The sequence below is a fragment of the Nycticebus coucang genome, chromosome 7 (genome assembly GCF_027406575.1).
Source record: "Nycticebus coucang isolate mNycCou1 chromosome 7, mNycCou1.pri, whole genome shotgun sequence".
In the NCBI taxonomy this organism is placed as follows: Eukaryota; Metazoa; Chordata; class Mammalia; order Primates; family Lorisidae; genus Nycticebus; species Nycticebus coucang.
The window spans coordinates 106,453,876-106,469,129 of record NC_069786.1 but is presented as its reverse complement, the minus strand read 5'-3'; the positions used below and the strand labels follow the sequence as shown (position 1 = coordinate 106,469,129).

General features: G+C 35.7%; 1 long non-coding RNA gene across 2 annotated transcripts; it reads right to left on the bottom strand.

The window, feature by feature from the left end:
• Positions 1 to 860: 860 nt before the first annotated feature.
• Positions 861 to 15,252, bottom strand: LOC128590741 (uncharacterized). 2 transcript variants are annotated; one of them, XR_008381326.1, is made up of 4 exons: positions 14,630 to 15,252; positions 13,179 to 13,288; positions 3,516 to 3,885; positions 1,514 to 3,392 (listed from the first exon to the last, which is right to left on the bottom strand). It is a non-coding gene; the product is annotated as an uncharacterized LOC128590741 (long non-coding RNA). The 2 variants fall into 2 exon arrangements; XR_008381327.1 differs by lacking the exons at positions 1,514 to 3,392; positions 3,516 to 3,885 and adding an exon at positions 861 to 1,481.
• Positions 15,253 to 15,254: the final 2 nt, after the last annotated feature.

The window sequence follows — 15,254 nt, the reverse complement described above, 5'->3', positions numbered from 1 at the left end:
AGGTCAATACAAGCCAATGGGAGGTAGTTAAGAAACAGCTCACAGGCTGGTCTCAAAAAATTTAAATTTACATTCCGTACCAGTTATTTCATGTAAGAGTACAGTTAACACAGCTTCCCCGGGCTTAAACATATTTGACTCTTTTCCACTAAAATGTCTAGAGTTTTAGGGTCATTTGATCCAGAGACTCAGTGAAGTCAGTAAGGATCTGGGTTATATTTTCACTTTTCCTGTATTTTCCTTTCCACACAGTCAGGGTCATCCTAAGATTTCTTCTTCTTGGTTGCAAGATTGCGGTTAGCAGCTCCTCAGGTTAACGTTTCCTCATCCACATCCAAATAAATATATGTAACATTCCTCTCCCAAACAGACTTTAAATCCCAAGCCTATCCTTGACTAAAACACTGTGGCAATGGTGTGGAATTATGTTGTTTTCCTTACGCTAAATTAGTCTCCTGCCAGGATTGGTGAGTAGGAATAAATGCTACATCTGGGTGACATTAGGAAAGATAGACCAGGACTAGTACTGGGTAAGCCTCCAAAATTATTTGCAGCACTTAAGCAAATAATTCTAGACAAGGCAAAGTGTAGTATGATGCTAAGATTAGAAAAATATAAACATATATAAGTTAGAGTGAAATGTGACTTTGTCATCTGTAATAGGAGTGTTTGGTTTGGCATTCTTCAAAGAAAGATCTTGAACCTTTCACATTTTTTTGGTGTGACTCTATGTTGATCGGACAATGTCTGTAACTACATATGTATCAAATATTCAGGTTTTGTGGTTCCCCTCAATATGCCTTTAGTCCAAACATGAACGTAAATTTTTTTAAAAGTTTTATTATGACATCAATCTTCTCTTCAAAATAAAGATTACTTTATCTTAATGACACTATTTTTTAAGAAAGTTAATGTATTAGTTTGATTTTTTTGATCAGAGTTGTTATCTTCGCCATACCCTAGAGTGTGTAGTAGGCAGATACAGTTTATTAGCTGAATACATCAGTAAATGGGAAAGGCAGCGTGTTTGTTTAGAAAAAAACTAGATGAGAATGGAAAAATGCCATGACAATAATGAAATTGGAAGAACTCAATGTTGGAAAAATTACAAGATAAGTATTTTCTGACTTTCCATCTTTTCATTGATTATCGATAAACTCAGAGCTAAGCAAACGAGGCACAAATTCCCTAAGTGGCTGTGCTGCAGACCTCGGAAGGCCTACATGTAACGGAAGTACTTGCTGTGCTTAGATGTTTGGAAAGGAAAGCATGTAAATAAAATGAACAGTGTCCAAACACAAATTACATGTGTAAGTTAAATTGGACTTCCAGAGGATGTTTAATTGGAACCCTAAGGAATTTCTGTTTCTGGAAGAGTCTCTTCAAAGAAAGGCCATCCTCTAACACTCACTTGGAAGCATCTTCATAGCTTTGTTGCAAAAAGGCATCTCAGATGACTTGCCACTGTATGGGCTTTGAGCCTATAACAAAATGGATATATATGACTTTTTAGCACCATGTCCATGATGTCTGCAGAAGATAAAGAGAACAGAAGTGCTTAGTGTTTCACAAACAAAGACAATCCCCAACAATAACAAATAAAAAGAAAATAGACAAAACAAGGACAAGAAAACCAAGCTATTATACAAACAAGAAAATTCTGACCCAACAGGGAGCACATTTATAAATTTGGCTTTGAGAGGAAGTAAATCTGAATTAAATTCTCCTTATTAATTTTTTTTCAAGTCATATTAAAAATAAAATGGTAAAGTCTTTCCTGGTATCAGACCTGGTAGCTAGAGGCAGCTAAACACAACTCACAGAAACAAGAAATTCTGAGCAGAGGTCACCATTATGATCTATTTTCATGGGTTCTCAGATCTTGTTTTGTTTATTATTCTAGTGAACATTTCTCCACAGATACTTTGCTCTCCCTTCTGCCAAATAAAATTCTGACTCACAAATATATTTCTAATGCAATTTTTACTTCTATGACCCCAAGAAGGGTCTATAAAATTTTAAAAGGAACAAGAGAATCTCTGTACAAATTAAGATCTTTAGAGTTATCTTTGAAATATCAGCCTCTACAGTTGGAAACCAAAGAACCTCTGCATCTACAGAGCTTTTTCCCCACCTTTTTTGTCTGCAGCATATTTCTGAGAGGAAGGTAGCTTCAGAATGCATTTTCATATTGCTTCAACTTGTTCTAAGCATTACTCCCTACCTAGTACCAGTCATTCCACTGATGTATCTGTGCCTTTATTCACTCTAATTTTTCTGCAAGATGCCAAAAGGTGCAGAAGAATGAATGATCTCAGAAGGCACTTGCTGTTTAGTCATCTCTTGAGCTGAAAATAGCTATTAGGTTGACTGGTATAAATTAAATCAATGAATTTTATCCAGAGTTCCTGTCCACAGATTTGGCCTTTGTAAAAATAATTCAGACCAGTTATTTTTTTAAAAAAAAATCATCATTAAGTTAATTAAAAGAAATCATGATATGAAATAAATCTGTCTTACTTTTTATATATGGTTGACAGTTGTGTTACTTATGCATTTTATTAACAAAAAATATTATCAGTTTTCATGTTTGCATTCTATTGATTGAGGTTGTATACTCTTAAGAAATAAAAAGTATCAATGTCTTCAAGGAGTCGATTCATGGTTGGGCTTAAGAGCTCAATTAGTCATTGAACTTTAAGGAATGCTACAACTCTACCAAATTTATACAAAACCAGTAAATTCTGCTAAACAAGTGGGTTTTTAATGTTCACAATTTTTAATGGAGACACTTTTTTCGTATTTAACAAAAAATGTTAGTGGCATTAAGGCTCATAAAAACATGGAAGGCAATTTTTTTTTTATACATTGTTTTTTCTAACATTTTAATAAAATAAACAAGTATATGTATTGACAAACAGACTAACATCACCACAACCTGAAAATATTGAAAATTATCCCCTACCTCCATTACACACCTATTTTCCCAACAATCTTCTTTTCAGAATTAAAATTTTTCGAAATGTAAATTTAAAAAATCCTTGAAAAATTAGATTTACCAAACTCATGAATGAATATGAAAAATAGTCATGTTTAATAATGAAACTAAATATGTAATAAAAACTTCACCATAAAGAAAACTCTAAGTCCAAAATGCTTTGTTAATAAATTTTTCCAAATAATTTAATACTAAGGTTACTATTACTAATTTTACACATACTCTTTCAACATAAAGAAAAAGTGGAAGTTTTATTTTTTGCTCTTTAAGGATTCTCCACACTTCTCCCCATACAGGCTGTATTAGTTGGCAGTCTCACCAGCATGTAAATGTTTCCCCTTCTCTCCACATCACGCCAGCACCTGAAGCTTTGGGACTCTGTGAGTCCCTAAGCCTACTCCTCCAATTCACTTCCCATGAGCTACAAGACCCCCAGCCTGGGTGAGCCCTAGGATAGCTATGTCCACCACTGCTGCTTGAGCCCCCCTTGGGGTACCTCTGTCTCCCCCACCAACACACTCACTGGGATTAGGCGACATATCAGGGTGTTTTTGGTTTGCATTTCTCTTATGATTAGGGACAAGGAGAAATTTTTTGTGTGTTTGTTGTCCATTATCTGTCTTCTATAGAGAAGTTTCTGTTCATGTCCCTTGCCCTTATAAATGGGATCCTGCAATTCTATTACTAGGTATCTACTCAGAAGAAAAAGAATCATTTTAGCATAAGGACATTTGCACTGGAATTGCAGCTCAATTCATATTCACCAAAACATGGAATCAATCCAGTGCCCATCAATTCATGAATGGATTAATAAACTGTAGTTTATGTATACCATGAAATACTATTCAGCCATAAAAAGGTGGAGGCTTCACATATTTTGTATTTTCCTAGATGGAATAGAAGAACATTATTCTCAGTAGAGTATCACAAGAATAAAAAAGCAAGTATCTAATGTAATCAATACTAATAGGAAACCAATAGATAAACAACTACATGCCCACAGAGACAAAAACACAATTATATTCAAGTGGGGAAGGGGGAGTAGAAAAGAGGGAGAAAGAAGGAGGGAGGGAGTCAACCTAACAGCTATTTTTCTGTCTCACCTAGTGGACAGAATGTAAGAATACAGAGCTCACCTCCTGGGTGAAGGACTTAAATCTAACTTGAACTTAATAAACAACATACCTAATCATTTGTATCCTCAGATTAATCTGAAATAAATAATTTTTTTAAATGGGAGCAATTTTTAACATACGTGTATGAGGCCAGGTCTTCCTTGACACCAACATTCAGAAAAACCTGTGCATTTTTAAAATTATAGTCCAACTTTTTCATAAATTTAGATGTAAAAACCTAAACAAACTATTGTTACGTGTGTGTATAAACAAGAAAAATGAATTATGATCAAATAGATTACTTTTTCCTGACAGAAAACACTGAAGCTAGAAATAACTTTTTAGGATTTCTTTTCTTTGCCTAAAATAAATAGATCAGGTGATTTTACATTCCCAATATTAATAGGCTTCCAATTTTAGAGTTTTATTTTTCTTATCAATGACACAAAAGAGTATTTTTAGGACTTGGGAGAATCAGTAAAGAACTTCGTATGTGTTTCCATGTTTAGTGACTCTGAATGTGTGATTCCAGCAATTATGTTCTAACAGACCAGGAGATCAGAATTTTAAGGATGACTCTCTATGTTACTCCATTGAATGAGCCTGGACCAAAAGAAGTTCTTTCTTAGGTTGAGGAGAATCTAAAACGAATGGGGGGATAAAAGAAAGATGATGTGTATCAGTTACAGCCTCCAGGTAAAGTGCTAGAGCATAAAGTTTATCCCAGTATCACTTCTATTGCTGTTGTTGTCAGCATGGTTTTCTCCTTTTTCTTGTCATTAATTGCAATCATTATTTTACTATTAATACTATTATTGTTTTTTTTCTTTTAGAAATTGTGACTGTTACCAATGACAAGACAGTTAATTCCAAATGTAGAGCAATGGGTTTGACTTGTAAGAGTGGACTTTTGCAGACACTGTTAACTCTCAGCTAAAAACCTCCTGCTATGCACAACTTATTTAAATACCAGTGCCTTTCTCACATAAGCCCTTGAAACTCTCTTCTTGAGAATTCTATTGCTGCAAAAGTTTTCTTAGTTCATGGATAGAGAAGGCTGTAAATGCTGGTTATTGAGTGTTTTAAGGAGAAGCCCTCAATCAGAAGGTGTTGGATAAATACGGATAAATATCCCAGCTTTTGCACTCTCAGATTGGAAATCTCCGTAGTAGGTCTATATTGTGTCTCAGGGATAACCAACGGGCTTTAGCCCCAATTACCTACACTAATATCCTGTATGTTAAATCTCTTGTTTAGATGCCCTCCCCTCCCTTATCTCACTTCTGCAATTTTTTGGATTGACTTTTAAGAATTGGAACATTACTCAGTCACTTTCCAATTATTACTAAGAGTCAAATATTTATTCTAGGAGCTTTTTATGGCATTTCTCAATGTAAACCAAAGAACCCTATCATTTTCTCATGGTATCCAATCACTATGGGCTAAAATTAATTCTGGTATATTTCTTCAGTTAGTAATTTTGCTTGACTTCTGGTAACAGAGAACTCACTAGACGAGCTAGTATATTCTTCATGTTAGGGATTTGAAACAAATAGCACATGCTCAACATAGTAGCTCCATGATTATCAGAAAGCCAGGCTCTTCTGTATATTCAAGATTTCTTAGTGGGCCAAGATAACTTCTAAAGTTCTGATAATCACAACAGCTTCTCAGTTAGGAAGAAAGAGGAAAAGTGGAAGTGTAAAAGGGAGCCTAGGTCTTTTTTTTCCAATTAAAGAAATTCTGGGATTTCATCCCATCAAATTCCACACACAGAAAATTGGCAAGAACCCAGTTACACCTATCTACAAGGTAGGCTGAGAAATGGTTTTTTTTAGCCACATTGTGACCCTAAACAATATCATGTGTTACAACTAAGTAAGATGTGGAAAATAAATATTACCTAGGCAGTCAGGTTTTTTGGGTATACCTTCATTTCCAAATGTATTAGAAGACAAATTTTGGAGAAGAAAAAAACTGATCATCAAGAGAGCTATTTTTAAATTTTTATTCTCCTAGAGTAATGTCATCCAGAATATCCTCTGGAGAAGTAATTCATCTATGTTGCTGCTTCCACCATAACGAGGATTTACAGATCCAGGAATTAATGGAGAGGAGAGAATGAGAGTTGGAAGGAATGATTACGAAGTCACCACTCTCTAGAAGGAAAGTGAAATTGTGAAGAGGGATGATGTTCTTATACAGTGTGTAGAATAAGATAGAAAAGTGCTGATATGATAGCCCTGAAGAACATCAGCATTTTAAAGAGAAGGTGATATAACTAATGCTATAAAAGGAATCTAAAAACAAGTGGCTTGACTGCTTGGCAGACAGAAAGAGGAAAGAAGTACTACAGATTTTAAGAGAAGACACATTCCAAGAAAGGGAAGATAATCGTAAATAGGAGTAAAAGCAAAAACCATATGATCCTCTCAATAGATGAAGAAAAAGCATTTGACAAAATTCAGCAGCCCTTTCTGATAAGAACACTTTAAAAAATAGACATAGATGGCTCATTTCTTGCACTGATAGAAGCCATCTATGATAAACCCACAGCCAAAATTATGCTGAATGGAGTAACCTGAAAGCATTTTTCAATTAGGACTGGAACCATACAAGGATGTTCACTATCACTACAACTATTCAACATAATGTTGAAAATCCAAGAAAAGGATATCAAGCGTAGCCAAATGGTGACAGAGGAGGTTGAACTTTCACTCTTTGCTGATGATATGATCTTACACTTAAAAAAAAACCAGGGACTCTCTGAGACTACTGGAAGTAATTAAGAAATGTAATAATGTTTTGGGATATAAAATCAATGTCCACAAATTTAGTAGCCTTCATATATACCAACAAGAACCAAGCTGAGAATCAAATCAAGGACACAGTTCCCTTCATAGTAGCTTTAAAGAAAATGAATTACCTGAGATTATTCTTAACAAAGGGTATGAAGGCTCTCTACAGAGAGAACTATGAAACCCTAAGAAAAGAAATAGCAGGAGATACGAACAAATGGAAGAACATATCAGGCTCATGGGTGGGAAGAATCAACATTGCTAAAATGTCTACGCTACTCAAAGTAATCTACAGATTTAAAGAAATCCCCATTAAAGCATCAACGTCAGACTTTGAAGAACTTGAAAAATAGTTCTTCATTTAATGCAGAGCCAGAAAAAAAAAAGCCCAAATAGCCAATGCAATTCTAAGAAATATAAACAAACCTAGAGGCCTCACTTTACTAGATTTAAGGTTATACTACAAGCCTATCTGGATCAAAACAGCATAATAGTGGCATGAAAATAGCAAGATAGATCTATGGAACAGAACAGAAAACTCAGAGATGAAAACAGCCTCACATCACCGTCTGATCATTGATATCTAAACAAAAGCACTCACTGGAGAAAAGAATCCATCTTTAATAAATGGAGCTGGAAGAACTGATTAACCACAAGAAAAAGACTTAAACTGAACCCGCACCTCTGACCACTTACAAAAATTGCCTCACATTGGATAGAAGATTTAAGTCTAGGACACCAAATGATAAAAACTCTTAACAGAAAGTGTGGGGAAAACTCTTGACAATACTTCATGAAGATTTCATGAAGAAGACCCCACTGGCAGTTGCAGCAACACCAAAACATAAACAAACGGTGCCCGATTAAGCTAAAAAGCTTCTGCACAGCTGAAGGCACAGGGATCAAAGCAAACAGACAACCTTCAGAATGAGGAAGATATTCACATGTTATTAATCTGATTAAGCAAAAGGGATTATTGGAATGACTATATAGCTTTCTAAAGTGTCTCTTTTAAGAACTATACATGGCTAAATGTATATGCTGGTGTTTGCCATTGCTTTATGAAGCAGTAAGGGCATAATAATCAAATCTTCACAATTTAAAATGTATGTATGTATAATATTTATGTATATATTTATATTTACATAAAAGTATTAATAGTATATGCCATGTATGACATTTTAATTGCCTTCTACTAGCAACTGAAAGATGATGAGATTAAAATAAATAAATCATATAAAGTGCCTAACAGAGGATTATAGTATTAGGCACATAAAACATACATATTTCTTTATAGTCATAGACTATGCATATAATTTGAGTCATTACAGAAGATTTAGAGCTGTGAAATTAGACATACTTTAATAAGAAAAAGAAAATTTTAGGATACATTTATTTCAAATAAATGTTTTATTAAATACCCCAACAGATGCAGAAATAAAAGTAAGTAAAATTCTCAAAAGACTTTGAAAAATAAACATCTAACTAGGCAAAAGTTAAGTTTAAAATCATCAACAAATCTAGAGAATTTTCAAAACATTTCCTTGTAATGGAACAGAATAATGACTTATATTTTAGGAAGAAATTTGGCATCAGTTAGGTATGCCATTACCTAAATTGACTGATCATTAGATAAGGGAAACTAATTTTAGTGTAAAGAAAATAAGACAGGGTTTGTTAGGCCGGGTGTGGTGGCTCATGGGAGGCCTAGGTGGGAGGGTAGTATGAGCTTACAGGTTTGAGACCAGCCTGAGCCAGAGCGAGACCTCACCTCTAAAACCAGTGGTGCCTGTAGTCCCAGCTACTTGGGAGGCTGAGGCAAGAGAATAGCTTGAGCCCAAGAGTTTGAGGTTGCTGTGAGCTATGACGCCATGGCACCCTACCAGGGGCAAGAAAATGAGTCTAAAAAAAAAAAAAAAAAGATATGGTTTGATATGGATAACCCAATGGACTGCTAACAAGTCCACACACCAAACATTTTCAACTAACTAGAATTTTAATAAAGTGAACCAAATAAAATGCATGGCATTTGGAAATCATCTTCTGAAATTGTTTCAAAATGTTAAATTACTATTTAAATAGTAAGTCTTAAGACTTTCCTAACCGTAACAAATTTATACATGTCTCCTTGAGAGAAGGCAAAGGATTCATTTGCTTCTTCCCCTGGCTCAAAAGGATGGCTGTAAGAACATCTCGATTCTGTTAAGATAGTTTAGATAAAGAGTTAAAATAGGATTATCTATTTGGAAACAGAATACTATATACACTTGTTAAAAAGCAAGAATTAAAAGGGGTGGTGCCTGTGGCTCAAAGGAGTAGGACACTGGCCCCATATACCGGAGGTGGTGGATTCAAACCCAGCCCTGGCCAAACACTGCAAAAAAAAAAAAGCAAGAATAAAAGAAAGATATTTCCTCCAAGCACAGATATCATTCTGTCATTCGTAATAATGGGATGAAATGTATTTTTTTTTAATATATATATTGGTTCAGGATCATTGAGGGTACAAAGAATTAGGATACACTGTTTGCATTTGTTAGGTAAAGTCCCTCTGATAATTGTGTCCTGCCAACTTGGGAACGGATTAACAAGCTGTGGTATATGTACACCATGGAATACTATTCAGCCATTACAAAAGATGGGATAAAAATTTTTGATAGAACATTTCAAACATCTTTTCATCCTATTGCTTACCATAAATTTTGTCTCTATCCCCAAACCCATAATGCCTTTGAACTAACTGGCAGGAAGAATTTAACTTGGTTTATTACCATGCTCAGATAACCATGCTCAAATATCATGTTCAGATAGTTTCACTTGGCTTAACACCATATTCAAACAATTACATCTTTAATATAATGAGAATATATTTTGTCTCTAATTTTAACATAGTTGAGAAAGACTGCAGTGAATTTGGATCTCTTTTTTTAAGAATGCACAAGTTTATACAAGGTAAGAGTATAAAAAGCTTTTTCCCTCAATTCTTTTTTTTTTCTTTTTGAGAGAGAGTCTCAAGCACTTGCCCTGTGTAGAGTGCTATGGCGTCATAGCTTACAGCAACCTCCAACGCTTGGGCTCGACCAAGCCTCTTCCCTGAGTTTTTCTATTTTTAGTAGAGATGGGGTCTTGCTTTTGCTCAGGCTGTTCTCAAATTCATGAGCTCAAGCAATCCACCTTCCCCTCAGTTCTTATTTAGTTTGACTTCTGAAGTTAATATCTCACTGAAATCTCAAAAAGTAAAAGATATAAGCACCGATTTACGGAACAAAACATCATTATTCCTAGCAGAAGGCATCAGTAATTGGACTTCTAGCACTCTTAAGCTCGTGGTTAGAAACACTGCATTTGATGGATAAAGTGGGTGTATTATAGAACCCCTCTGGACTTGTTTATCAAATCCTCTCTGAGCTCAGCTTAGTTCAACAGACTTGAGCATTTCTGAACCCTAAGTTGAAGGCAAAGAAACTGGTTTATGGAAGTACATCTTTTTCCTTATTTGCTTGTTTTGTTTTCCCTGGGCTAAGTATAGTTGCCTGACCCAGATGTTCCTATCCCAAAGTAACTATGAGTGGGGAAAGATAGAATATCAATAATGTTCTTAGATGATGCAGTTGTCAGGAAGAATGCACCATAAATTTAGTATTAGATCACAGTGGTTAATGATACTGTTCAAATCATCTGTGTCTTTATAGACTTTTCTCTGACTACTTCTGTTATAAATACTGATAGAGCTGGCTCTGGATTTACAGTCTTGCATTTTATTTGTATTTGTCCCTTCAGTTCTTTGTTTCCTATTTCATTTATTTTCTTATTTATGATAAATCAATTAACTTTTTAAATTTTTATTTTTTAGTTTTTATTGGATTTAATTTAAATATTTCAATTTTTTCTTTTCATTATTCCTTAAATGCTCACTTTGGATAACAAAATAGACAGTTTTCATGTTTGGCCATGTGCCAAATAAATATTCTTTATCACCTCACAAACAATAAAACAACCATTACAAAGTTTAATCACAATTAGCTTCTTCTGAATTTTTGATGTTTTTTCCCAATAATTTTACTTCTACATTTTAAACCCAACAAGGTTTTTTTAGTATTATTTCAAATATCAACATTATTTTGTATTTACTGCTTTTTCCCTTTCTATTGCTTCATTCCTCCAGTTTTGTGCTTGATTGAATATCATTTTAGCTCCTATTTTTCCTATTTGATTTGTTATCATAGATTAAATGTCCAAATTTTCTCCTGAAACTACATCAGTGTGCCTGTTACGGTCAGTATGTTAATTAACTATTGTTTTTATGGACTATTTTTCTTGCTTTTGGGGTTATTTGAAACTAATTTTAATCATACATCATATTGTTTGATTGGAAGTTGTAAAGTTTTAAAAATATAATCACTCAGATGATGTTATATTTTTCCAAGCCATGTCCAGGCTTGATCTGATAAGAATAGCAGCACCCATAGCTCAATGGGTAGGGCTCTGGCCACATACATTGAACCAGGCCCAGGACAGCTAAAACAACAATGGTGTTGTGGTGGGTGCCTGTAGTCCCAGGTACATGGGAGGCAGAGGCAGGAGAATCACTTGAGCCCAGGAGTTGGAGGTTGCTGTGAGCCGTGACGCCACAGCACTCTATCCAGGGCAACAGCTTGAGACTCTGTCTTGGAAGAAAAAAAGAAAAAGGAATTGGGGGGCACATTAATCCTGTTAAGGAGTTAGAAGTTCCTGGTACATCTTGTTCATTTTAATTTTGTGCCTACAACTAGAGTGGCATTTTTATTTTTAGAACATGGGTTTCTTTCCAAGACTGTGCTTTTTGTGTGACCTTAAGTCTTAGATATTTCACCAAAGCATCTCCAAGCACTAACGGAAGAACTAATCAATACAAACCTCTCAGATCAAAAATACTCTATGAAACAAGCTGCTAAAAATGAGTAATTTACAAGGGACTGTGAACATCAAACGACTCTTTCCAAAATCTGAGAAAGGTTTTCAAGTTTCTTGCAAGAGAATAAAGATAATGTGTTACTCTAACATGTTTGTGAATACCAGTATTAAACAGCTCATACATAAGAAAAGATGGTTCTGAGTGGTGAGATTAGTAATATTTTAAAAAGTATTTCCATTTTAAACTATGGCCAAAGTGAAGTTGTATCACTTATCACTGTGTCACTTAGGTACCTAAAAATAAACAATTTCTTCTTACATAAGACAGATATTAGGTGAGCTTTTCAGATAAAAATAACTCTAGAATTTTAAACTCACTGTCATTGAGCCTGCAATTGTTTTCCTGAAAACAACCCCAATTAATTGTAATATAGACATATATACTTTTACAAGCCCATGGTGTTTTTCTACATAAAATAATGTAGTGCTGGGTGGCGCCTGTGGCTCGAGGAGTAGGGCGCCGGTCCCATATGCCGGAGGTGGTGGGTTCAAACCTAGCCCCGGCCAAAAAAAAAAAAAATAATGTAGTGCTAACATCCCAGACAGTAACACTCAAGTAGCTTGAGTATACACACTAATTCTCATGATCATTGATGCCAGTAATAAATGTTTGCATCTGATGACACTGTTAATGTGTAAGCTATTCATCAGCTTTTAAGCAACAACTCTATTTTCTTTGATAATGCTTCTTCCAAAAAGATACAGTGCCTTAACTTGCAGGCTTTTTCTCCAAACAAGCGGTTATACTTGTTGACATAGTTCTCTGTATATTTCAATAAACTATGCTGTGGAATAGTCCCTGATAATTTAGAATAAATTTATTCTACCTCTGATTCTTGGAAAAAGTGTAAGTGAATTTCACTAATACCTCTCAGCCATGGAAATGAAAAACAACAGTTTAACAGAACTTCTGCCTGTTCCCACAATAGGGGATAAAAGAAACAGACTGATCAGACAGGAAATTTCATTGTTAGCACTCAGCCATTCAGCAGAGGGGGCACAAGACCTTCTATTACGTACACACAGGCAGTAATACAAGGCAAGCATTTTCACTTTTGTGTGCATGTCTGCATAAATCCTCCATTGGAGGTGGGTCACTGGTTTTCCATTCCAGTAGTTTCTATAACTCTAGTACAGTTTGTTGTTTTAAGAAATAAGTACTGATATTTATCTCAACTCAGGGATAAGTTGAGATAAACATCAGCAAATCTGTTTTTTAAAAGAACCAGGAATGATAGTAAAGCAAATTGAAATATTCAACTTCCAAAAGAGAACAAAATTTCCAGTCTATCATAAAAAATCTTTGTACTTTACCTTTTAACTCTGTAATGTGTTGCATATAGAGAAATGCTTGATTGAAGTTTAACTTTGTGTACACTAAGGAGCATTTGCTATTCTCAGGATCACCTGTTCACTGCTGTTTTCTACAAAAATAATAGAGCAGAAAATGAGACAATGTTTATCACATTTTTCTGCTCTTGGAAGGAGATTCAAGTGCTCCCTATCTCCACCAGACCTGGTGACCTTACTCTGGGCTGACAGTAAGCTGATGTATGGGTCTCTCACTATTTTATTTTCTGCTGAGAGGCTGCATACCCTAGTAGCTAAAATCATATTCTCTGAATTTAGTCTGAATGGGCTCCAAATCCAACTCTGGGATCTGTCTATCTGAGGTTATTTAAATACTAAATGAGTAAGTGTGTAAACAATATGGGACCGTCTGCTTTTATTATTGCATTCTTGGAGATTTGGCAGGCGTCTCCAGGATACCTCACCTTAATCCTTTACTTTTCAAATTCATTTCTTTTCATGGAGACACAGGGAGAGAACTAGAATAGGTGAAGGTGGTGCAGAGCCTTATTGGAATGCTGAAGCTGATGAACCTTTGATAAAAGCCGCAGCCTCTTTTGAGTCAGTCCTGACCTAAAATATCGTCTGACTCCCTCAGCATGAAGAACATGTTACCAGAAAATGCTCTGCAGATGCGCTATCCTGACCGTCATTAGTGTTACCCTGGGACTGGAAGGACCATAACTCCAGGTCCTAGATAGTTGTAACAGTCGGTTTGTCAGCTTAGTAGGAGTTAGTATGAGTAGAATTTTAGCAGTCTTAACGGATTTAGGTAGTTTCACAAATACCATCATATATGAAATGAAATAGATGACTAGGCTATGTCAAATATAACCACATTCTAAAAGTGATTTTTTTCTTATATTCCTTGAACTAACCCCCAGCTTTGTAACTCTGAATTCATGATACTGCCCATGAAAAATGTTCACCATAAAATTCCCTATTTATTTGCAGTCATTTTTCACAAATATAGAAAATATGATATTTCAGCTCAGGGGAGCCAAAGTGAAGATAATTCCAAATGAGTTCTAAAATTACCTTCTGTGTTTGAACAGAAAAAAAAAATCATATAATTCAAAATTTTAAATAAATTCTAAGAATCTCAGTTTTTTGCTACTTAGGCTTTCTAGCCAATCAGGGACAACGTGCCAGATGCTATCATTTTTTTAAAAGTTGGACTTTGAACTCTAAAAGTGCTCAAGCGGTGATATTTTTTAATGCTAAGATTTCATTCAGTGCTATCTATTATGTTCCATTTTGTGAGCTCTTTATTAGTGTTCAAAGAGTCTTCTGAATCCTTTCATTATAACATTATCTTCTTAAATTTAACATGTCACGTTTGCATAGGACAGACATTATTTTACCAAGTTATGAAGAGAAAAAGGAGGAGAGAGCTTTTTTCTTGAATCGCTAACCTGGTTCCTGGGAATGTAAACTCCACAGGACGGGTTTAGTTTTCTCCCTCCTGTGTCTCACGTGTCAAGAGCCTGGAACAATGTTCAGCAGGTAGTGAAGGCAGTAACTTTTTGCGGAATTAATGAGAATAAAATTCAGCTCTGAAAAAAAAAAAATTCAGCTCTGCAAACTCTGTCATATTGCACCTCTTAGATTAGGAAAAGTCATTCCCTGGCTTCACGTGCCTCTAAACTTCCTCTGTCATTTTGGGGCACGCCTGTCCTTAGGGCTGTAGAGGCAAAGCCAGAAAGCCCTCGCCACTGACGGGTCGCGGGACTCACGCTTCACAGAGATAAAGGGAAGGAAAGGAGGGGGACCTGAGGGGCTCCTTCCTGAGACACTAGAGCTGAAGCCCCCATTGTCCATGAACCCAGGGAAGAAGAGCCGCTGGTTCCCACCGCACAAAGCGTGGGTCACACTTTGTTGGGGAGGGAAACAATTCTTTAGGGTAGGGCCCTGCCACAAGGAAGCCCTGTCCCTGCAGCCCTGCTTCCGCCTTTGTCCAAGTCTGGTCGGGGACCCGCTGAGGCTCCAAACGTCGCCGTTCTCCGGTGCGTCAGAGTGGCTGCGGGAGGAGGCTGCACT